At 39.8% G+C, this 26,559-nt stretch overlaps 1 protein-coding gene across 1 annotated transcript in view; it reads right to left on the bottom strand.

Annotated features, from left to right (window-relative positions):
• Nucleotides 1–26,559, bottom strand: part of LOC136876008 (pyroglutamylated RF-amide peptide receptor-like) — a 297,817-nt gene that overhangs the window by 261,480 nt on the left and 9,778 nt on the right. The window lies entirely within an intron of this gene.

The raw sequence follows: 26,559 nt of genomic DNA, 5'->3' as shown, positions 1-26,559 counted from the left end.
ATTGGACGAGTCTGAACGCCGTGCATCGTTGAGTAACATCCGTTCTGAATTAACTTCCTTGCCATTGAAACCTTTACCTACTATGTCACCCGGGTTCAGCAGCTTGCCTCATCCATTGGCAATGTTGCTCAGAGGTATATCAAAGTTTTCGGTTAATACCACCAGTGAAGTAATTTCATTTTTAAGATTTCTGGTTGAATTTCAGGATCATGCCCTTGTGTTTTCTCTCTCTCCATGTCAAATTTTGCAAATCATCTATCCTTATGCAATTGGTATTCTTTCTGACAAAATAGTAAGAGCCATAGCCGAACAGTCATCTATTGAAGATTTTCATGCACACTTGCTTGCAAATTTTATTCCCGCCCGCGCGAGGTCATCTCTGATTCAGAAGTACTATTATCGTGTACAGCGCTTGGATGAGAACTTGGCTGATTTCATACAAGACATTAAGTTTTATACTAGGGTGTTTGCCCTTCATTTTCCTGAAGATCAGATTGTACAGGCTATTGTAGAAGGCATTTCACCATCTTATAGGTCATACTTGTGTTTCGCGGCGTGCCCGCAAACTTTCTCTGAACTTGAAGCGTTGGCCGTCTCAGCGGAAGGAGTTAGGTACGCCGATTCTTTGCGTGTGGCAAAAGAACCCCCTCCTTCGTTTAGTAATACTCGGCCTCCACCTCGCCGACCAGTCACACCCCGTAAATGTTATGCTTGTGGGTCGCCTGACCATCTGCGCAATAAGTGTCCACTGATCAAGTCTAGTAGGGCAAATAACGGAGCTGGTTCAGCACAAGGCTGTTTTAAATGTGGGGCTTTCTCACATATTGCCAAGAATTGCCCAAACTCGAATAGCACCCCCTCCTGCTCAACTTCTGGTGCAAATTCCATCTATGCCAATAATAAAAAGTGACTAGTGGCATCGGCTGAGTCGACTAATCCATCTTCCCGAGACTCAGCCCCTGGTAAACAGGTTGTAAATTCAGGGAACGAGCAATTTTCAAATTTATCTTTTGAAGGCCCGAAAGAGTGTCTTAGGATTGCGGCGGATTCCCCCGCACCTGTTCCTTTTCTTAAGATTGAGATAAATAACGAGCCTATAACTGCTCTCTTAGATTCAGGCAGTGTTTGTTCGATTATTTCGGCTGAATGGTATTCTAAATTGAAATTTGTTTGTAAACTACCTGACTATGTCTCATCTGTTCAATATGTTTCGGCTAATTCATCCCCATTAGAAATTCTAGGTTCCTTATTGGTCAAAATTCGTATTTTTAAATTCACATGGAAAGTTAAATTGTTTATGGCCAAGCACTTGTCTTGCCCCATCATACTGGGAGCGGACTTCATTTCTCACACTGGTCTTGTGCTCGATCTTCAGAGTAAGTCGTGCACATTCAAATTAGCGTCCAATTGTAAAATTCCCTTGTTAAAGTGTAATTCTGTGTCATGTTCATCTATTTCGCCTACCCAGGATGAGATGTTGTTAGACCTTAGACATCTACCTGAGGAGCAGGCTGATAGTATTCGTAAATTATGTCAGTCATTTCCAGAGGTGTTTTCTGATACTCTTGGTGTTACTGACCTTATTGAATACAAAATTGAGGTCACGGATTCGATTCCTGTCCGTTTTCCACCATATAGGCTATCTCCACCTAAAATGAAGGCATTGAAAGAAATCATCGATCAAATGTTGAAGGATGGTATTATTAGGCCCTCTAAGTCGGCGTATTCTTCGCCTATTTTTCTAGTCCCGAAACCCCAAGGAGGCTTCAGGCCTGTCATTGATTATAGGGCTCTCAATCGGAAGGTGGTGTTGCAATCTGTGCCCCTTCCTGACCTTCATTCTTGCTTTTCATGATTTCGTAAGGCCAAGTTCTTTACTATCTTGGACTTGAATCAGGCCTATAATCAAATTCCCCTTGCCGAAGAGTCTAAACATCTTACAGCGTTTGCCACGGACTGGAACTTATACGAATACAACCGCGTGCCTTTCGGGCTCCCCACGGGAGCAGCTGTACTCACTAGGCTACTAGATAGGGTCTTCTCCGACATCAAATTTGAGTACTTATATCACTACTTGGATGATGTCGTCGTATTTTCAGAGACTTTTGAAGAACATCTAGATCATCTGCGAGAAGTTCTCAATCGCCTTCGTAAGGCTGGGTTAACCGTTAAGTTGTCCAAGGTCGCCTTTGCTAGGCCCTCTATGTCATTCCTAGGGCATATTGTGTCACCTGATGGTGTAGCAGTCGATCATTCTAGAACACAGGCCATCCGTGATTTTAAACCTCCCAAGGACATTAAAGGTATCGCCAGGTTCATTGGTATGGCGAATTTCTTCAGGAAGTTTATTCCTAACTTCGCTAATAGAGCGGCGCCCTTAAACCTTCTTCGTAGGAAAGGCATCAAATTCGAGTGGGGACCTTCTCAACAAGCCGCTTTCGAAGACCTTAAATTAGCTCTTTGTAATGCCCCTGTACTTGCTATGCCTGATTTCTCGAAGAAATTCATCGTCCAAACCGACGCGTCGTCGTCAGCAGTAGCGGCAGTCCTTCTTCAAGAGATTGAACTAGGGAGGCGACCTATCGCCTATGCATCCAGGACTTTGTCGGCTCAAGAAGCCAAGTATTCCATCTATGAGCTCGAAGGTTTGGCAGTTTTATTCGCCTTAGAGAAGTTCCGTCTCTATCTGGAACATGTTAAATTCGACCTGGAGACAGATAATCAAGCCTTAAGCTGGGTCTTAGGTAGGCCGCGTCGTACTGGTCGTATAGCCCGTTGGGCCATCCGTATTTCTGCCTTCCAATTCGATGTCAGGCATATCAGAGGTACCGAAAATGTTGTTGCTGATGGACTCAGCCGTATGTTTTCTAACGACGTCGAGACCCAGGAACCGGTCGACAGTTCATCACCTTCCGAGTCCATACTATCTGGTGTTAATGCCATCTTAACAGATGCTCCCATGCTTTTTAGGGATATTGAGAAATACCAACGTGAAGATCCGACGCTGGCTCCGATAATGGAAACCCTTTCTTCTGGGGAACATGTCGTCCCTTATGTTCTGAGGAACGGTGTTTTATGTTGCCCTTCGAGGCATGACAAGATGATGAAGGTTGTCGTTCCAGCTGTCCTTGTGCCTATGATCTTCAAATACTATCATGAGACCCCATTGGGGGGGCATCTGGGAATATTTAAAACTCGTGAAAAGATTCGTGAAATGTTCATCTGGAAAGGTATGGACGGTGAAATCCATGAACTAGTAAAGGCTTGTAAATCCTGTTTGATTAGTAAACCAACCATGTCCACCAAGGTAGGCCTTTTGTCTTCCCATCAAGCGTCGCGCCCCGTGGAACGCCTGTACATTGATTATGTAGGACCCTTCCCCCAGTCAAAGGGTAATGCTAACAAGTTCATCTTCGTATGCGTAGATGGTTTTACTAGATTTTCTTGGTTATTTCCGACTAAGCTGGCTACCGCTCAGTCTACCATTACTTGCTTAAATTCTATTTTTGCTTCTTTTGGTCCGTGCCAATATATTGTATCTGATAATGCTAAGGCTTTTACATCTAATTTATTTCGTAAATTCTGTTTTGACTTATCCATCTCTCATGTAACTACTTCTGCTTATTACCCTCAACCATCTCTGGCTGAACGGGTTAATCGTAATCTCAGGTCCGCACTTATTGCCTATCATCATGAAGATCATTCCAGGTGGGACACGTCCCTGCATTGGTTAGCTTTTGCTTTGAATTCGGCGGTTCATGAATCACATAAATTTACTCCAGCTTCTTTGATGTTCAAATTTGTTCCCAACACGCCGCTCTCTAACCTCTGGTCTCTGAGTGACATTCTACCCGAGACAATAGATCCGGATAATATTAAAGATCTTTGGAAGAAGGCTAAAGCCAATCTTAAGGTATCTCATGAAAAGGTTAGGAAAAGGTATGATCGTGGACGGAGACCCACCACTTTGAAGGTAGGTGTCCAGGTGATGGTCAAGAACTTTGTTCCCGCGGGCAAGCTTGCCCCCAGATTCCATGGGCCATGCATTATTCTGGATTTCCTTACGCCGGTTACCTTATTGTTAAGTAATCCAGCCACCGAGAGGATATTTAGAGTTCACCTGTCCCAGGTGAAACCGGTGTAATTTCTGTGTTAACTTGCTTCATATTATTTTGAAAGGAATATGAAGGTTATATTTTTTTGAGTTTTCAATTTCTAGGCATTCTGCCCCTTCTATAATATTTTGTTTTATATGTAAGCATTTGTGTGAAACCTCCCCCGATTTGTTAAACTGCCATCCTGTCCTTGCCTCGGCCATTACCACGCTCCCGTCTCCTGCTCCAATACACACTGTGGCTGGATTATATTAAATGCCATGGACATCTGCACGCCGCTGACCCCTCAACCTCTTCACCAAGCCTGTGCCCTCAAAAAGATGATGGTCCAACACAATTCTGCCGCCTAGCTTTAATGTTTCAGTGCCCCCGCACCCGCGCGGCGCCGTGCAGCAACTGGGGCAGAGGACGGGCCCCCTCTTCTCCAGCGAGGACGTCAGGTGCACGGCGAGCCGGAGCTCTCCTCCCGGCCAAGGATGATGCGCGGCGCACGACCTGCTACTTGCCCGCAGCCTGTATATGTTCACCGCGGGCGCGGCGTCTTTCAACACCTCTGCTCCCCTCATAGTGCGGGCGAGCGGTATCTCAGGGTACTTGAGGGGTCCGAGCGGCCTCCTTTTGGACGCAAGCTGCAACGGCCGGTCTGGCCATTCAACTTAATCAACATCAACTACATGGACAGTTACGATAAGCAATGACTACACTTGGGAATTCAACAGTAATATTTGGTGGCAATTGCAAAATTTTTCTTCACCTCTAAGTATTAAAGGTTTATCTTCAGAAATTCAACTTCTACAAATATAAAGACTTTACTTCACCTGCAACAACAAAATTTTGAAACTGAATCAAACCAAATTAAGAAATCTTATAAATGCTTCTGCAATCAATCTTCATATCCACAGCATAACTTGGACCTTGTTTCAAACAGATTTCATGTGTCACCCCTGGAGGTACTTTTAGGGGGGGAGGTCTGTACCGGGCGGGACACCTCCACGCCGCTAATTTAAAATTTGCGCCAGTTGAAACTCCTCTGCTGGAGGAAGTCTGAACTTTATCTACGCTATTAATTCTCCACTTTCTCAGAAGATGTCACCACGTGGAAAATTTTGAGTTTTTGAACTGTGTCATTTTTGATGTGTTTTTGTTTCGCTTGAAGTAAGAAGTATGAACTTTCTCTTCTAGAGGACACTACTGAAGATCAACAATAGTGCACCCTAGTGCGAAGTCAAAGAACTATTTTTGCTAAATTTTTTTTCAATCATTGGTTAAGTTGGCAATATTAACCCCTCCTTTCCACTTGTTTTAAATCTAGCCTATCCCGAATTTCTTAAATTAATTTTCCACCAATTATGTGTTTCTTCTTAGTATTGTGTAGGGGGTTTATTGATGAACCAATAAAAAGTTTGTGGGAGGGTGTTTTCATTCCCCTAACACCTAGAACCTTCCGCGAGAGGATATAAACTGCTGATTTTAGGGTCTCCGGGCCACTTCTGTTCTATCTTTCAGTGTATTAAGTACATAGCAAGGAGGCGGGAAGCGCCTCTTTCCTCGGCAGCGGTCAACAACAAGGTAATGGCCGATTAATAACTTCTTTCTTTGCTAGCTCAGCAGTTTAACTCTCGGGGCGGGTTCTAAGCGTTCCACCATGTAACCTTTTCCTAAATGTAACTACTCTTTTCATATATTCTCTTTTAAAGCTACATACTGGGATAGAGAGTGCTAACCCTCTCGAGCTCCCACTCATATTGTTTTGAGGTGAACTTATTTTTCTCAACCTATTCTTCGTTAACGTAAAACAAATTGTTCTCTTCTTAAGTCACCTCTTTTGTATGGGATTAGCCCTTGTATTAACGGCCTAGTGCCAAGTAGGTCTTAATCAAAGTGTATTAGGAGTGCAAGTTCGCCTCCTCTCAAATTGTTACCTTAGAGGTCATTTAATTAACCTTCTTTTCATTTAATAGACCTCAGTAGATTGGGTATTTTACCCCTGTGTTTATGTCCGTTGAGGACAACTTGAAGGTGGAGTTTGGTGTGGCCTGGGAGAGGCTTAAATTTGAGAGCGTGTGGCTCTTTTGAAAATTGAGTGTTGTATGCCTCGTGGAGGCTTTTCAGTGTAACTTGGAGCTAGGGCTCCTAGGCATGAATGGGGTTTTCTGCCTCTCTGTTGAAACTTGTGTTTGGAGGTAAAACTGAGCTGATTGCCCAAGCATTGTGTTTTCAGGGCTCGAAGCCCAAATCCTGTAAATATTGTAACTACCCTTTGACTTGCTACTTTGTACCTGCCATGCTTGTTATTTCTTTGTTTTTGAAAAGAAAATATAACCTGGTTAAATTTTAATTAATTTTACTTTAGTAGCTTGAGACCCGTTCACCACCCCGCACCTTCTTTCACGCATAACTACCACAAAAACACGGTAACAATAATAATAATAATAATAATAATAATAATAATAATAATAATAATAATAATAATAATAATAATAATAATAATAATGACCGGGCAAGTTGGCCGTGCTGTTAGGGGCGTGCGGCTGTGAGCTTGCATCCGGGAGATAGTGGGTTCGAATCCCACTGTCGGCAGTCCTGAAGATGGTTTTCCGTGGTATCCCATTTTCACACCAGGCAAATGCTGTGGCTGTACCTTTATAAGGCCACGGTCACTTCCTTCCAACTTCTAGGCCTTTCCTATCCCATCGTCGCCATAAAACCTATCTGTGTCGGTGCGACGTAAAGCAAAGAATAATGATGCACTGAGCTCTTTCTTGTTTCCATAACTTTTGAACTCCCCTGTTGGGGATCACTTTATTGATATCCTGGCCCTTGACTCTTTCATGATTATTATGTTTTACCATTGAATATGCTCTCATTATTATTATCAACCTGGTCATCATACATTCAACCACCCTTCAAACATTTTAATAGTTAATGGGCACCTGCTACTTGTAAAAGTAAAGATTTGTTACAGCAAGACTGTCATATTTGACAAGGTGTGAGGTAATCCGCTTAATGGGTAACATACCATTACACAGGTTTGCGAAAGGAAATAGTGGTTGATTATCACCTCATTAGGGATTACTTGCTTCATTCTGGCGTAATTAATTAACAGCATATGCTGCTAAACAAATTTACATTATGTGAAATTTAAATTAAAGATTGTAGGATTTGCCGTATTCGTAATTGCAATTTACATGCCAATTATCTAGAAATAAAAATGAATCTATTGGCATTTGTTTCGTTATAATTTTTCTGAAATTGTGTATCTTCACTCCGTGTGGTAAATTCACACGGTTTCGTGCTACCTGGAACCTCTAGCGGTTGGGTGACCTTTCTTGGGACTGCTTTCTGCGGTCTCCGCTGCACCCTCTCGGTATTGGTTCCGCATATGAATGCGAGACTCGTCCGACTTGTTTTGCTGCCTCATCTCCAGTTGGTCACTTATTACTATCAACCATATGATGTTTTGTTTAAACGTAGTGCTCATGGGATGAAAACTCACACATCCTACTTAACTGAGTGTACTACTGTCGGGACCAGCACTGCATTGCACCGTCTTAACTAGCCTTATGCTTTTTTGTCATGACGACAAATCTACTTCCCCAGATCTGACATGCAATGCTGAACTTTAGATAAGAGACGTTGGATACGCGAGATAGGATACAAGACGTTAGAAATTGGCTGTTAGACGTTAAGAGTCTAGAAGTAGGAACCCCTCTCCAAACTGGTCACTTGGATACTCCTACCAACTATCTCTCCCTCTACACGTTCAAAGTCCGCCAGCTAATATAGTCTCTTATTTACCTCCCACGTGGCGACGCTTCGCTTGGGAACTCGATGGCTCCATTACCCTACCGAAACGGGTTTTCACATGGTGTCGTGTGTGAACTTTGCCCTCGGGCAAGCGGTGTACCAACGCATGGTCACATTGCAGGCTACTAATAGATGGTTGAATAACAGAGCCAGCTTGTAACTACCTTACTGATTGACGTGTTACGTACTAAGTTATAACACCGTATATACACGACTTTACCCTTAATTTTACTACACACATATATTTTACCAGGAAAAATGAAGGATAAATGGGCATGAGAACCTTGCAAAGGGGCGTACGGTCCTTTGGAGCAGGTACAGAGAGAGGTAGACGCAGAGAGAAATAACGGATAGATTTTAAAACTTAATTTATTCAGCCTGAGAATTTGATGAATAAGTTCCCTATTATTTCTGACTCGTAGCATTAAATCAAATTAAAATATATTCTGAACAAATAAATGTCGCCTGGCTAATCAGTTTTTATGATTGTCCATCTTTTAACATGAAACGATTATCTTTTGTTGAAAGTCAATAAGTGCTTCCCTGATAAAGTTCACTAAGTTCTTCAAGAATTTGTTTAAATGACAACAAATGAAATTGAGAAATGGATTTCACTAGAGTCTCTTTAATATTTTAACATTTCAATATATCTTTATCTTCCTCTAAAGTTCTGTGCTATCGTTTATTAAACACTTATAAACTGTAATGTGAATTCCAATGAGCGACATAGTTCGTTGAATTATGAATGAAATCACTGATTCTAAAGTTCAACTTATAATCAAGTTATGCCGTCCCCATGGTACCACCTTTGATTCCCGCGTAGTAACCACGTTCCAAACCCAGCGTCGAATCACGTTCCATCTCCCGCGTAGTAACGACGTTTAAATTCCAGGAAGTCATCACATTCCAATTCCCATGCATTCGAAATGATAGCAGGTTAACATGACAAAATAGGCACTCGGTCAGGGTTTCAACTTGTCGCTTATAACTTTATAAACACGAGGAAGTTACTTGTGTGTCCTATGATTATAAATCGTAAAATTGGCACTGTATTTTACTAGGTGCATTTCCTCTAATGTTTAATCACTGGTAGAAAATTGTTATTGATCATAAGATTGGATTCTCTGTTCATATTGAAACACAGTTATAACATATTTACAGACGAAAATCAAAGTCTTATTCGCCATAACGCAATACTTAAATCGCGGATATATACAAGTTCCTATGACGGCATTGTCATACATTGTCAAATACTGTTCATTTGTGATGAAGGTTTAGCCTTTTTAAAACTTGAACCAATGGTTATTACACACGTATTTAAGGTAATATTATGAAATATATTAGTTTGACAGATTAAATGTTCAATTATTTCACTTGAAAATCGTCTTAATATTCACACGCTTACTTCTCATGAAAGCTTAAAGTCAGTTTCATTCGAATATGAATACAAGTTTAAATCAATGAAATTTGTTCGATTTGCAGTTGAAAATACTAAGTCTGTAAAGTGATTAAATATCATAAGTTTTTTAAACACATTGAAATTATTAAGTTAGTATGATAGCACTCGAAAAGTTTCTAAGTTCCAAAAAGAGTTATTGTTTTATAAGTCTTGTCCAAAACTTTACCGTAGAGTTCGTATGATGTGATGTCTTGAGTTCGAACCTCGCGGACCCGTTGACGTGAGACAGCATGACTACACGACGGCTGCGAGTTGAGAATTGAACTGACATGACCCAGCAGAACCACGTTCTTTTATACCAATCTGTCGAGGTCAGCTTCCTCCCAACGTGGAAAAATCACGTTTCTTTACACCTGAATTACTCTTAAGTCCGTAGGCCAATATTAATTGGATTGCAGTAGGTTTGACTTTAAATAATGATCTGTACGACGGCGTATCTCATTAATTGATATCTCAATAGGTTCCAATGTTAGTAAAGTTTCTTCTAGTATATTCGACACTGTCAAGTGGTGTTCATGTGTAGTTACATCACGCTCCTGCGTGACGTAGCTTGTTTGCTGTATGCATGCCCGCGCCGTTCCGTTGCGCTACTTCGTATGCTAGCGTCGTCCCGTTGCGCTGACTTCCATTAAATCAAATTATGTTCCAGGCCATACATGGTTCCTGGTACAATATTCAGTCCTAATTTTATGATACATTATTTTCTTCTTCTTCTTGCTAGGGGCTTTACGTCGCACCGACACAGATAGGCCTTATAGCGACGATGGGATAGGAAAGGCCTAGGAGTTGGAAGGAAGCGGCCGTGGCCTTAATTAAGGTACAGCCCTAGCATTTGCCTGGTGTGAAAATGGGAAACCACGGAAAACCATCTTCAGGTCTGCCGATAGTGGGATTCGAACCTACTATCTCCCGGATGCAAGCTCACAGCCGCGCGCCTCTACGCGCACGGCCAACTCGCCCGGTGATACATAATTAACCAGAATGAAATCAAGTGAGCGATGTATATTCAATAGTGAAATCTGTTGACGGAATCGAATACAAAAATAATATTTAGTTAATAATAATAATAAATAATTATAATATGAATGGTGGTGATGGTAGATATTTGTGACGGGGTCTGAACCGTTACATAATAATAATAATAATAATAATAATAATAATAATAATAATAATAATAATAATAATAATAATAATAATAATAATAATATATTATATATATATTGAGATAATAAAATATAATTGTACCACGGCATAAGGTATTATTATTATTATTATTATTATTATTATTATTATTATTATTATTATTATTATTATTATTATTATTATTATTTCTGTTGTAAATATTTGTAGATACATGTGCCTATAGTTTCCTAATCAAGAGGGTGACTCCTTGCTTGCCGTGTTACCGGCGCAAGCCGAGCATTCCTAAAATATATCATTATAATAATAATGAGCAAATTGCAATGATCATTCACCAGAAATTAGCCCGACATAATAACCTAATCCATTGTATCACAGCATATTGGAGGTACAAACACCAATGTCTTGGAAAGTGAAATTTAAAAATTTTACTAGGATAGAATTATAATCACAGATAAAACTATTTCCTATATTGTCCAGATATAACTTTTGTAGATAAAAAGAAGAACATGTGCTTCATAATTGACATAGCTGCCCTAATCCTCATAACCTCCAATCAACACATACAGAGAAGATGTCCATGTACGCAGATCTGGCCACAGAAGTAAAAGCCATGTGGAAACTCAACAATATCACCTTCATTCCAGTAGTGACTGGATATAAAATGATATTATACCACGGAAACTATATAGAAGTATTAAATAAATTAATCTCAACTGAACAATGAGTGGTTTTCGGTTGGTACTTGTGGCTCCAAGATGAAATATACGAACACACTCGTCTATTTTAATATATAGCCGGCCAGTTTCAACCCCTACATATCCCACACAACCAGAGCTACAGATTCTAGTGCACGACAGGAGACTCAATGCTACCACCACAGACGAACACCAGTGGTCTTTGGTGGGTTTTTGTTGCTGCAATGTCACACGGCCCCATGCGAGTATTTGTATATATAGACGGCCAATTTCAAGCCCCACGTCTCCCGCACCACCACAGCTACTGACACACAACCATCATAGTGCACGATGGGAGAATCGAGGCTACTACCACACACAAACAGCGGTGGACGTATTATTTATTTAATTAATTAATTAATTTATTTATTTATTTATTTATTTATTTATTTATTTATTTATTTATTTATTTATTTATTTATTTATTTATTTATTTATTTATTTATTTATTTATTTATTCCTGACTTACATTTGTGGCGAAGTTAGGGCTCACGGCCCTCTCTTACACTTAACCACTTGAAACAATCAAATTTAAAAATGTAAACATAAAGGTAAGACGTATTAATTCACAAATAAATAAGACTACAGACAGATATCGTAAGACTAAGTTACAAATCAGTACGAAATTACTGTGACAATACTAATAATATTATAAGGAGGAATAATAATGATGACAATAATATTAATCATTTAAGTAAATAATAGATAATGCCGGAAGTCTTCCGATGAACGAACTCAAAAGTGGATTATGACTGCTTCCAGTCTGAATGCTCAGGCCAGAAACCCCGGGTTCTAATCCCGATCAGATCAGAGAGTTTAACCTTCATTGGTTAATTCCAACGGCACGAGGGCTGTGTGTGTGTGTGTGTGTGTGTGTGTGTGTGTGTGTGTGTGTGTGTGCCGTCTTCATCATTACAATTCATCAACGGTAAGGATCCATCCACATAGACGCGCAGGTCGGCTGTAAGGCATCAACTCAAAAGACTTGCACCAGGCCTCTTCGGAGGCCACACACCACACAGTAGATCGTAATGTCGGAACATTGTATCTCTTTTTCTATTTCCATGGTTTTTCATGGGATTTTATTTTCGCACCCAAAAACAATTTCAAGGCTGCGCCCTAATTAAGGCCATAGCCACTTCTTTGTCAGTAGAATCTCAGAGTCATTGGAAACTTACAAGCATCAGTGTTACGCTAAAGCCATAAGCAAGAAAGGGCGAATAAATTAAAGGGGTTATAAATTGAAACCGAGAGGAAAGTAGAAAGACGGTCTATAAAATTACAATACTATTTGACTGGCTGTGGAATTATTCATGTCGTATCTGAGACACAGGCCGCCTCTGGTAATTTGGGTTGTGTAACTTTAATGTTACGGCGCACAGCTTGTCGATACGGCGGCGAAAGCGCGAGGGGGAGCGCGCCACATTATAGGAGCAGTGGAACGCATGATAACACTGTTATTATTGACAGCACAGCACATTTAAGTTGTTATCAGAGTACCATAGCATGTCGAGTGTATCACTTCACATGTTACTACGTCTATGAAAGTGAAAACTGAAATGAAGTCGGATAAAATTAATGTTGGTGTTTCATGTTGTAAGGAAAGCAACGGAAAACTACCCCACTCCACATCCTATCTAGCTTGCTTCCCTAGCATTGCCATAGCTTTTTGCGTTTTCCTTTGTGGTGTTATTTGTCAATGTGGGGTGCTAATAAATATTATGTTCATACCAATGGCTAAAAGGACGAAAATCTTAGCATAGATAATAATAGGATGGTCGACCCACAACATCAAAGATCGTCAAACGGTAATCATTAGGACACCATAACGCTATAGGCAAACAAATGTTATTTCACTGGTAGTGACTTGTCGGAGCACGGAAAGGCATGCGCTTAATACCTCGTTGGGTCAAACCTAGTATATCAGACTTATTATTCATCAATCAGCAGAGCCAGTGGACGCCACGGCGGGCTAACCGAGAGGGGTGTCCGTGGTAAGTACAATGTTCAAAAAAAAAAAAAAAAAGGGAGAAGGAAAAGGTAAAGAGTGAGAGAGAACGTACAACAAACCAAATGTAAGAAAGGAGAATTCATTTAAAATAAGTTGTATTTAAACTTCAAATGACTAGAATAGGCAGTGTATAACAAACAAAGAATGGGAATTACAAACATTTAACAAGGGCTCAGCCCGTTTGACAACCAAAATGCAATCAAGAATAATAATAATTAAGAATACTTGGGAATAACGATTATGATTTTCAAGAAAAGCCCAAGACCAGAGTTCGACAGAAAAAACCAGAATCAGCACCTATAATAAGTTCACTACCTTTTTTTAAGACACTTTGGTTAAGAAATAAAGGGGGGGGGGGGTATATTTGAAAAATAATGATTTAAGGCCACCCTTACAATCTTCATTTAAAACTCAAAGGAGGGCAAGAGAGTTATAGCACGTCGGGAGACAAAAATTGTTACAACTCTATACCGGAAAAGAAGAAAGGGAAAGAGAAAGGAAGCAGAGTGAGAAGGGAAGAAGAAAGAAAAAAAGGGGGGAATCCTTCCAGGCTGCTTGAAAGCTATCACGTTGGCAATGTAAGCGACCACTCGAGCCTGTAAAAATGTTCAGGATGTGGCAACACTTCTATCACTTGTCCAAGCACAGTTTATTTTGGCGTATGAGATAGATAAATGTATCAGTCTGAAGGACTCAGAATGGAGACCATGAAGCCACTAAATAATTTAACATTCAAAGTTCAAATCTTGATATAGACCACGAAAGATATTAAAAGTTGTAACATTTTGCTCACCCAGTCTATTGGTAAACAATGCAGCTATTCACAAATAAAAGTAGGTAAAACGTCGCAACGGGCCAGCCGCTAGCGAACAGTTCCGCTCTCTCCACTCGTGTTGTTTTCCAACTCAATGTCTGACCGCAGAAACTAAGGAATAGCTTGCTTATAAAGGTGGTGAACAGATTCGAGAAGTTACTCGATGAAAAATACGTAGGTGTGACGTCACAACGAGGGAAGAGCAACAGTGCCGGAGAACAGGCCAGTTAGTGAACAGCTGGGCGAGCAAGCAGATGAATGCGACTGAAGGCAGAAGGTAAGATGTAGTAGAGCGGTCGTAACATATTCCCACCACTCGGCGAATCCGAAGGATGGGGGAGATGACGATGATGATCCAGAGGCGGAGAAGAAATTCCCATGGTGACCACGAAAGATACCATCGCCGGAACTCGTAGAACGATGAAGCAGAAACGGAAAGCAAAAACCAAACAGGCATAAGCAGCGAAATAAAAAAAGAAAAAAGGGAAGAAAGGGGAAAAAGGGTTGGGATGGGATGGGATAGAGAAATAAAGAGGAAAAAAAGGGGTATAAAGTAAAAAGGAAGAGAAAAGTGATATGGAGTGAAAGAGAGAATTACAAAAATATACATATATACATTAATAAAAAAGGAGTGGCCTTAATATATATATATATATATATATATATATATATATCTGCAATAGAAATAAATGTTTTAGAACAATATATGTAATTTAAAGTAAAGTTTCCCACATTAGAAATCAACAATGGAACATAAAATCCCCAAAATTTATATATGGGAGAGTCAGACATAGGGCGAGGGTGAGTGGAGAGAGCAGAACTGAGTGAGCAAAAGAAAAAGAAAAAAAATATGCAACTATAGAAAACTCAAAATGGACAAATGAAAGAAGATAAATAACCTAACCAAAAGGAACAACAAAGTCTGCCTGGAAGAAATCTCTATACCTAACCCTCAGGAACAAAAGGAGGAAAAAATTTCTTCATCTGAGAAAAATGAGCCTTTTTAACATCAGTAGGAGTGTCAAGGGATTGGAGGAGGGCAGTGGTCGGAGAGGGAAAAGAGACGATACGGAAAGGGCCAATCCAGCGAGGGGATAGCTTTGCAGATAAATTTTGAGAAGTAGAACTAATGGGGTGATTCTTTAATAATACAAAATCAGAAACTTGAAAAGATGGAGAACGGACTCGGGAATTACAAGCCTTACGGTGAAGATCTCTGGCGTGAAGAAGTTTTTGAAGGGCGTGATTCATTTGAGTATCAGTAAGAAGATGAGAGGGGGTATCCAATAATGAGGATAAATTCCAAGATAAAGAAAGGGGTGTGTGTAACTCTCTGCCAAGAAACAACTTGGCAGGAGTAAAAGAGGTAGAAGAATTAATAGTAGCATTTAATGCCAAAACAAAATGGGGGAGTTCGGAATCCCAAGACTTATGGTCAGTAGAATGAAAAATAGAAAGAAAGGTTTTGAGATTTCGATGGTAACGTTCTACAATGTTACCCTGAGGATGATATGGGGAGGTAAAAACTTTCTTGATACCGTGAGAGAAACAAAAATTACAAAAGGCTTTAGAAGTAAAAATAGAGGCATTATCGGAAATTAATACTTTAGGAAGACCAATGATAGGAAAAATCTGAGTGGATAATAAATTAATAATTATTTGGGAAAAAATATTTCGTAACGGACGAACAATAAGAAACTTTGAAAAACCGTCGAGCAAAGTGAATATATAAGCATTTGCTTTTGAAAATTTTACTAATGGGCCAACAATATCAATATATAATTTTTCAGCGGAATAAGTGGCAGGAGAAGCGGCATAGCTACCATAGGGTTGGTGGTTGAGTGGCTTATGTTTTTGACAAGAATCACATAAATGAACCCAAGAATATATGTCTTTTCTCATCTGTGGCCAAAAAAATAAAGAGGCAAGACGAGCATAAGTTTTGGCCATTCCAAAGTGGCCCCCAACAGGGGAACCATGGAAATACTGAAAAATCATAGGACGTAAATTTGAAGGAAGAACGAGGCGAGAAATAGCACGTGGAGAAGGTTTAAAAATAAGGAGATGATTCTGAAAACGAAAAGGACCAGAGTAATTAGGAAGAGAAAGGTCTTGAATCAGCTGTTGACAATACGGATCTTGTTTCTGATGGTCTACACAGGACTGAAAAGAGAGGGGGAAATTTGTAAGGGAGGAAATAGAGGTAATAGCATTAACAGGCAAAGAATCAATTTCAGGTTCATGGGATTGATTATCTTCAAAAAGGCGGGATAAAGCATCAGCAACTGAATTATGGAAACCCGACACAAACTTGAGCGAAAATTTAAAGCGAGATAACCGAAGGAGCCAACTACCAGTACGGCCTATTTTAGGAGCATTATGAAGCAACCAGGATAATGCTTGATTGTCGGTATGTACTACAAATTCCCGATGGTCCAAGTATTCGGCAAAATGTTCAATAGCCAGAAGAAGCCCCAGAGCTTCTCTTTCGTAGATAGAATATTTTCGTTCTGCAGGAGATAAAAGACGACTAAAATAGGCAATGGGTAAGGTTTGGCCATTACAAGTTTGTTGTAAGACAGCACCAAGAGCGACGTCAGAGGCATCAGTTGAGAGTTCAAAGGGGAGGGAAAAATCGGGGATTTGCAAGAGAGGGGCATGAGAAAGTTTTGATTTTAAGGTATCAAAAGCAATTTGTTGAGAATTAGTCCAATGAAATTTAATGCCTTTTCTTTTAAGGAGATTTAAAGGTTCCGAAATTTGAGAGAAATTAGGAATGTATTTGGCATAAAAGCCCACCATGCCTAAAAAGGAGCGCAATTGTTTCAAATTCTGAGGAGGGGGAATTTTATGAATGTCGGAAACACGGTCAGGATCAACAGCGACACCCTGTGAGCTGAAGATATGACCAAGAAATTTGATAGATGTTTGAGCGACAAGAACCTTGGAAGGGTTAACAGTCAAGCCAACGGAACGAAGACGTGTAAGAACTTCACGAACATGCAGTAGGTGAGATTCAAAATCAGGAGAATAAACAAGGATATCGTCAATAAAAGGAAATAAATATTTGTACTTAAGATCGGAAAATAAAGAATCAACAAAACGCTGCATGATCTGGGATCCAAGATTTAACCCAAAAGGAACTTTTTTGAACTGATATAAACCATTAGGCGTAATGAACGCAGTGTAGCGAGAGCTAATGTCATCAAGGGGAATCTGATTGTAAGCGGAGTTGAAATCAAAAATAGAAAATAATGAGAATTAGAAAAATGTTGAAAAGCGGATTGTAATTTAGGCATCGGGTAGGCATCATACAATATACGGGAGTTCAATTTTCTATAATCGACAATAAATCGAAAGGAGCCATCAGGTTTATTAACAATGAAGGCAGGAGAAGCATAATTGGAGAATGAAGGAACGATAGTGCCATCACGATGCATCTTATCAATTAATTCATTAAGAATCTTCATCCTAGGAGGGCTGAGAAAATACGGAGAAGAACGAACCGTAGTAGTGTCAGTCAGATCGATATGGGCAGTGAAGTTCTTAACAGTCCCTAAGTTAGGGGTGATCACATCAGAAAATTCCTGGAGGAGAGACTGTACCTGATCAGAATAAAGGGAATTAATTGTGAGGGAGGAAGACTGATGGAAAAAGGGATAATCAAAGGGGTTTACCAACGGAACAGATTTAGATGAAAAATGAAAAGAAACCTGGGAATGAACTGAATCAAGAATGAGACCAGTGTGAGAAAAAAAATCAAAACCTAAAATGAGGGGAGACGATAAATGTTCAACCACAAGAAAAGTAAAAGGCCAGGAAAAATATTGCATTTTAATGTTTAAAGATATAGTGCCAAGGACATGAAGGGGTTGGTTTGATGCGGAAATACATTGCCGAGAAGTTGGAGTATACTGCAAATGAGGAAAATTGGCTTTTAATGGTTCAAAAAATGGTAAACTAATAAGGGATACGGCAGCACCTGAATCTAAAGGAGCAACCGATGGCAAATTATTCACAGTTATCAACACATGAGAAGTACATGGAAGAAAAGAAGCATTATATATACTAGAATAAAACTGAGGAACATTTTCAGCAGGAGAAAAAGTAGATGAAGGCAGGTTTTCCCCAATAATACGACGACTGCCTAACGACGTGGGTGGAAGGCGTTTCCCGAAAGTGAGGCAGTACAATACTTAGAAATATGTCCCTGACCTTTACAACGAAAGCATGTCATAGTTGAACGATTTGTTGATGGAGAAGGGGAAACGGAAGGCGAAGGTAACGAAGTAGGTAAGGGAGGGGGTACGATACCAGGTGGGGGAATATATGAATAATATGAAAGATCTCCTAAGGAATTAATGACATGAGACTGAGCCAAATTATATAACTGAAGCATGGTAGTGGTGGGGGTTAAGTGCATCAAGGAGCTGACGAAAGGAAGGAGCAGCATAAAAACGGACAATTGAAATTAATTCAGAAGTATTATAAGCAATGTTCAATACATCACTATAGGTAGTAATAGAATCAAGATAGTCATGTGTAGATTCAGTAGGTAGTTGGTGGCGACGGACAAACTCAGTACTTAATTTGTAACGAATCTCATATGGCAAAAAATTGTGTATTATAGTCCGTAACTGAAACCATGAAGAAAAATTAGACATATTATCAAGCCAAAATTTTGAAAAGAAACCAGTAGTTTTAGCCGACAAAAGACCGATAAATTGAGGAAAGGAAGTAAGTGTAATATTTAAAAATTTTCTCACAGAGAAAAGCCAAATGGTCAAGCTGGGAGGATCAGTAGCCTGTAGCTGAGGTACAAGAAGCAATGACTGCTTAACTATCTGAATATTAAGTGCACTGTCAACAGAAGTAAGATGAGGGGAGGAAGAAAAATGGGATGGTGGAGACGGAAACATTGCATGTTGAGCAAGGACTGGAGGAGATTTTATGTCATCAGAAGAATGCATTAATGAATCAGAAGAAGGAGAGAAAGAAATCAAGTCCCCGACAGGAGGGTTGGGTAAGGACAAATTATGATATGAAGGAAGTGGTGAAGAATTAGAACTGTCACCCAGAGGAAAGTTATCCGAAAAACATGCCATAACGATAAGTAAAAGAAAAACAGAGCGTATAATTAATAGAAAAGATTGTCTGCTACCATTTGTGGTGTTATTTGTCAATGTGGGGTGCTAATAAATATTATGTTCATACCAATGGCTAAAAGGACGAAAAACTTAGCATAGATAATAATAGGATGGTCGACCCACAACATCAAAGATCGTCAAACGGTAATCATTAGGACACCATAACGCTATAGGCAAACAAATGTTATTTCACTGCTGGTGACTTGTCGGAGCACGGAGAGGCATGCGCTTAATACCTCGTTGGGTCAAACCTAGTATATCAGACCTATTATTCATCAATCAGCAGAGCCAGTGGACGCCACGGCGAGCTAACCGAGAGGGGTGTACGTGGTAAGTACAATGTTCAAAAAAAAAACGGGAGAAGGAAAAGGTAAAGAGTGAGAGAGAACGTACAACAAACCAAATGTAAGAAAGGAGAATTCATTTAAAATAAGTTGTATTTAAACTTCAAATGACTAGAATAGGCAGTGTATAACAAACAAAGAATGGGAATTACAAACATTTAACAAGGGCTCAGCCCGTTTGACAACCAAAATGCAATCAAGAATAATAATAATTAAGAATACTTGGGAATAACGATTATGATTTTCAAGAAAAGCCCAAGACCAAAGTTCGACTGAAAAAACCAGAATCAGCACCTATAATAGGTTCACTATTAGAATGGAGACCATGAAGCCACTAAATAATTTAACATTCAAAGTTCAAATCTTGATATAGACCACGAAAGATATTAAAGGTTGTAACATTTTGCTCACCCAGTCTATTGGTAAACAATGCAGCTATTCACAAATAAAAGTAGGTAAAACGTCGCAACGGGCCAGCCGCTAGCGAACAGTTCCGCTCTCTCCACTCGTGTTGTTTTCCAACTCAATGTCTGACCGCAGAAACTAAGGAATAGCTTGCTTATATAGGTGGTGAACAGATTCGAGAAGTTACTCGATGAAAAATACGTAGGTGTGACGTCACAACGAGGGAAGAGCAACAGTGCCGGAGAACAGGCCAGTTAGTGAACAGCTGGGCGAGCAAGCAGATGAATGCGACTGAAGGCAGAAGGTAAGATGTAGTAGAGCGGTCGTAACACCTTATAACCGCATAGCGTTTCGTTGATCTATTCAACCTGCCTTTGGATTAATGACGTAACGGACGGACAGTGTTTCATGTACAGGGACACCCTAGCCGAGGGAGAAAGGTTCGAATCCTGTCAGAAAATCGAAATTATTTGAAAATATCCTCATTTCTGGAGGTTTCTTGATTGCCCTAAGCTTAATTTAGCCCACATCCCAATTATTGTCCGATTTATTCCTGTGCGCAAAGGCGGCCGGCCGCATAGCTAATTTAAATATCTTACTTGGTGCCGGGGTTACTAATGTGGAAACCTTTACCTTCTAAAACTCCAAGGGCTTCATGGTCTGGAAGGCATTGCTTTTTTATTTCACGTTGGATAATATTAACAATAATAATAATAATAATAATGATAATAATAATAATAATAATAATAATAATAATAATAATAATAATAATAATAATAATAATAATAATAACGCCGGGGTGAGCAGCTCTGACGGTAGAAAGCTGGCTGTCTGAGCACAACTTGACAGGATTCCGGTGGTATTTGAATGTGCTGAAATACGCCAGCCTCATTTTTGTAGATTTATTGGCACGTAAAAGAACTCCTGCTGGACAATATTCTGACACCTCGGCGTCTCCGAAAACCGTAAAAGTTATTATGACGAAAAACCATCATTATTGTTTACTATTATTATTATTATTATTATTATTATTATTATTATTATACCTATCATAGAGCTTCCGTGGCTCAGGCGGCAGCGCTTCGGCCTCTCACAGCTGGGTTCCGTGGTTCAAATCCCGGTCACTCCATGTGAGATTTGTGCTGGACAAAGCGGAGGCAGGGCAGGTTTTTCTCCGGGTACGCCGGTGTTCCCTGTCATGTTTTATTCCAGCAACACTCTTCAGTATCATTTTATTTCATCTGTCATTTATTAATCATTGCCCCAGAGGAGAGCGACAGGTTTCCGCAGCCGGCACAATTCCTATCCTCGACGCTAGAAGGGAGATTCATTCATTCCATTCCTGACCCATTCGAATGACTGGAAACAGGCTGTGGATTTTCATTTTTCATTTCCATTACCTATCACTAAACTGCACTCCTGAGTGCTGGAGGATCGAACGAGTTGGCCGTGCGGTTAGGGTCGCGTAGCTGTGAGCTTGTATTCGAGAAATAGTAGGTTCGAAATCCACCATCGGCACTCCTGAGGATGGTTTTCTCTTCCTTCTTATTTTCACATCAGGCAAGTACTGGGGCTGTACCCTCTCCCATCTTTGCGTAATTGAAAACATTGCTTGTGTTAATGCGACGTTAAACCGTTAGCTAAAGAAACAGCCCTGGGGAAAATATTCATAACATTTATTAAATGTTTTATGTAAAACATTTACCCCAGTCCTTAGTTTCCCTTTCTTTATCCTAGAGTAAAGCTAAATTTATGAAATTTTGAAAACTATTATGCTCATAGATTGATAAGAAAACAGTAGACTAAAATTTGTGCAAGAAAATAAAAATAGGAATAATACTTGTTTTCTCGGTCATGTGGTGAATTGAATTACAGTATTCGTGGTAAAATTTAGAAAGTTGTCGTATCTAGAGCCTGTACAATTTTCTGGACTTTTAGGAGAATTTTATTCATTTAAGTCTCATTCAGATTTTACAGGCTTGTTGTCTACGTTTTCACAATTTCTGCGTAGATATATATTTCTTTGAAAGTCAAGATGTCATCAAAGTGCATAGTCCGACTCGTTTGCTGAATGGTCAGCGTACTGGTCTTCGGTTCAGAGGATTCCGGGTTCGATTCTCGGTCGGGTCGGGGATTTTAACCATCATTGGTTAATTCCAATGGTCCGGGGGCTGGGTGTTTGTGCTGTCCCCAACATCCCTGTAACTCAGACACCACACATAACACGATCCTCCACCACAATAACACGCAGCTACCTACACATGGCAGATGCCACCCACCCTCATTGGATGGTCTGCCTTACAGGGCTGCACTCGGCTAGAAATAGCCACACGAAATTATTATTATTATTATTATTATTATTATTATTATTATTATTATTATTATTATTATTATTATTATTATCAAACGCATTTCGCCAGCTATGGAAATTCAAAATATTGTTCATTAAAAGAAGTTATCCGGGCACTGTCAGGGTTTGGCCCGCAAGTTTTGACGCAGGACACGCACAGCACAGTAAGTAATGGTGAAATGAAACATCTAGTCAGTATGGGCTTGAAGCTTTTTGTTGAATAATTTTTTAATTATTTACAAATGTACACATCTTCAAGACGAAATCTCCAATATGAGATAAAATAAATGGACATTAATATTGCAGGTGAAATTTAAAGGTATATATGTACCACACAAGGTCGTATGAGCTAGAATGATCAATATCCGTATTCATGAGTTCCAAATTATATTCCACGACTAGGGCAGTAGATGGAACTCCAGTAGAGTAGATCACGCCTCACCACACTCGGCTACCGTAAATTTTAAAAGTTCCCGGTGAGTCCTTCGACGTTCAGCATCGATGAATTTTTATTGACGTAAGTATGTCTTACGGTTGGTGGTCGTCTGAAATTAGCGGCCGTTGATGGACGGTCGTAACTGAGAGATATATTTCAGATCACTTGATTTTGGCATAGGGAAATGTGATTTCATTTTCCTGTCCTCCCTTTTTTGTGATTTGGAAATCTCAGAAGCTGCTCCATCCTTTCGAAACAGTTTTCGCTCATTTTGAAGCTCTTAATTATCCATATTCTTTTACACTTCTGCACACCTCAATTTTCGCAAATATTCTTTATGAGATTCTTTCTCTGTATATCTGAAGTACTCGCTGAGATATCAGGCGTATGCATTAGTTTTACCGGTATCTGTGGTAAATAAAATACGTAATTTTCAAGAAAGGTAATTTTTCTTATTTATTGAAAATATTGGCCATCGGCTTCTACACACTTCGTCCATCTTTCAGATAAGTTATGAATAGCATGCCAGAAAAAAATGCTTGTCTTTTGCGGTGAACCATTCGTCGAGCCGTTTTCCACCTTCCTCGAAATTGCTGAAGTGCTGCGCGTGCCTCCTTGATGCGAGAAGGTGATAGTCAGATGGCACCACGTCGGGGAAGTACGGCGGGTACGGAAGGATGTCCAGGTTTTGCTGTGTGAGACGGCGCATTGTCATGTAACAAAATCACTTTGCCATATCTTCTGGCCGATTCCGATCGTCTTTCGGTCAATGTGTGATTTAAATTAATCATATTTTGGCGATACTGTTGTGCATTAACGTCTCCGCCGGATCTCAAGAGTTCATAGTACACAATATCGCTACCAGAGCTCGCACTGTCTTTCAAAATGAAATTACGACGTTTACATTATCTCACATGTTCTAATCGATGGAGCGTTTTCACCGTATGTTTCTACCAGCAAACGATGACTTTCCACAGTCTTTCTATTTTTATTAAATAAGGAAAGCAATGATAGCCTCCATGGCCCAGGCGGCAGCGCGTCGCCTCTCACCGCTGGGTTCTGTGGTTCAAATCCCGGTCACTCCATATGCTGGAAAAAGCGGAGGCGGGACAGGTTTTTCTCCGGGCACTCCGCATAAATTGCCTTTCTATCTAGTGTTATCTATGGAACAATTACAGGAAATCCAAAAATGTCTGTCAACCAGGGCGTAAAACTTTCGCAAATATAACACTAATAACAGCAAATAAAGATCGTGTAACTACTAGACAACACCAACACTAGGGGTGCAAACCAGATATTCTAGGACTGAACTAGCCATCGTGGAAAGACATAATGGCCAGACTCGTAACTCGACCTGACAGGAGGTAATGAAATGAAATGGCGTATGGCTTTTAGTGCCGGGAGTGTCCAAGGACAAGTTCGGCTCGCCAGATGCAGGTCTTTTGATTTGACACCCGTAGGTGACCTGCGCGTCGTGATGAGGATGAAATGATGATGAAGACGACACATACACCCAGCCCCCGGACCAGCGGAATCAACCAATTATGGTTAAAATTCCCTACCCTGCCTGGAATCGAACCCGGGACCCCTGTGGCCAAAGGCCAGCACGCTAACCATTTAGCCATGGAGCCGGACCTAACAGGAGGTGATTTTTCATTTTGGAAAAATGACGCTTCTCCTAAGAAACAGGTGAAACTGCGTCACTCGCAACAGTTGATCCGACTGACATTAGAGAAAAAACTTACGTTTCGCCATCTATAAACTGGTGCCTAAGTTAGGTGAATTATGTAGCAGGAGATATGGTCCCCATTTGGAATAAGTTAATTAGATAAATGTCTTTATTGGCGTAGTTAAGGCCATTGGGCCTTCTCTTACACTAAACCAATTAGTATACATTAAAGTTATAAGTAATACTACCGTAATTAATAATAGAAGACACAATTTGAACACAATCAAAATATAACTGAAATAAAATTCCACCACAGTGAGACATACAAACAATAATAATAATAATAATAATAATAATAATAATAATAATAATGTAGTAGCACGATCACTGAAAGACCAGAAATGCACAGGTCACTCGCCTCCTCCTGTACCTCTTACCGCTCTTTTAAATTGCACTGTAGTTGGTATTCCTCTGACGTCATCCGGTAAACGATTACATTCTTGTGCGGCAGACACCGGGAATGAGCTGTTATATGCGGCAGTTCGATGGTGAGGGATGATGAGCAGGTTGGATGTTTGATCCCTGCTATGTCTGTCATGAACAGTTGAGAAGAAATGGAAACGCGAAGAAAGGTAAGATGGGGAAGATGTTGTAAGAACTCGATGGAGGTGAGACAAAGTATGATGGTTACGACGAACATGGAGTCGCGACCACTCTAGTTTTAGGAAAGATGATGACATGTGGTCATATTTTCTTAAATTGCATATATATCTCACACATGCATTTTGAGCGCGCTGTAGCCTTAGGTAAAATTGCGCCCTCACGTCATTGAAAACAACAACACAACAGTCAAAATGTGGCATTACAAGAGCTTCAATTAATTTCTTTTTAAGCTTTATTGGAAATATATATTTATATTTATATAACGAATGTAAAGCTGACAGATATGCAAGACATGTGCAGACCAAGTCATGCGTTCGTCCATGATAACACCGAGATTCTTCATTTGTGATATAACGGAATTAGAACATCCTGAAGGATTACTCTTGGCAACGGGCGTTTAGTTATACTTGTTCTTTGACTTTGATGGCTAAGAAGGATTACTTGAGTGATGAATGAAAATTTATAAAAGACTATGCTGATGATATGCAAGCACTAAATCAGATCGGATTGCCTTTGAAAATTACAGTAATTCAATAAACCAGTACTTGAATAATTGCTCAATTTAAGAATTCTGCTTAAAATAATGAAAAATCGGCTTTAAAAGGAGAAATACTTGACTAGATAATTACCACGTGTGTAATGAAAATGTTGGTGAAGCTAATTATATTCTTCACGTACTATACGTGGGAATAGGAATTTTCAAGCAGGTTATATTTTAGGAATTAGCCTGAAATAAATGTGGGCTAACTACGTGGGCATTAATTCTTGGAATGTGACAAGTGAATGTTGTATAAATTTTACTTGAAGATAGGAACATTCAGCCTAACTCAAGGAGTGTATACTTTGCAAATAATTAGGGTAGTTCTACTGCTTAGTTAAAGCTTTCAAGCATGTGCTAATATTGCGGAAGATAGGAATTTGTAATAATCCACCTATTTAATCTAGCTTTCCTTTGCTAATTCATTAATGGGAGATTTGTTTCTGTTTCTCAGTTGCGTTAATTTTTGTCAACGTGATCCTGAAGTGTTCTTTTTTTTTATGTTTCTTAATCAGATTGTATTGTAATTTTCTTTTAATGAGTGAAAAAAATTTCAAAGCACATTGTAAATTTGAACACCAGATGAAATAAAGCATTTGTATTTGTGACTTTTTGATGTTGGTGTTAAATTTAATAAATGCAAATTTCGTGTGTACTTCTATTTCATTTGCCTGACACGTTCCAATCCTGCCACATCTCAAAGTGCCCTAATTTGATCGCTGCTGACTTGAACGAGCCACCGCTGGATTCCTCGTGTTCATTGATTGGGTGCTGGGTTGTTTGAGGTCATTATATGTATAATCTGAAACAAGCTTGAACAAACGATGCGAAGGTAATGCGAGGACTGACGACTAAGCTACACAGTCATGCGTGCTATTGATCCTCCACGAATAAACTTCAAGTGGTATGCAGTCATGAGTCGTG

Source organism: Anabrus simplex, chromosome 6, assembly GCF_040414725.1.
Source record: "Anabrus simplex isolate iqAnaSimp1 chromosome 6, ASM4041472v1, whole genome shotgun sequence".
NCBI lineage: Eukaryota > Metazoa > Arthropoda > Insecta > Orthoptera > Tettigoniidae > Anabrus > Anabrus simplex.
This window is presented reverse-complemented; position numbering and strand designations above follow the sequence as displayed.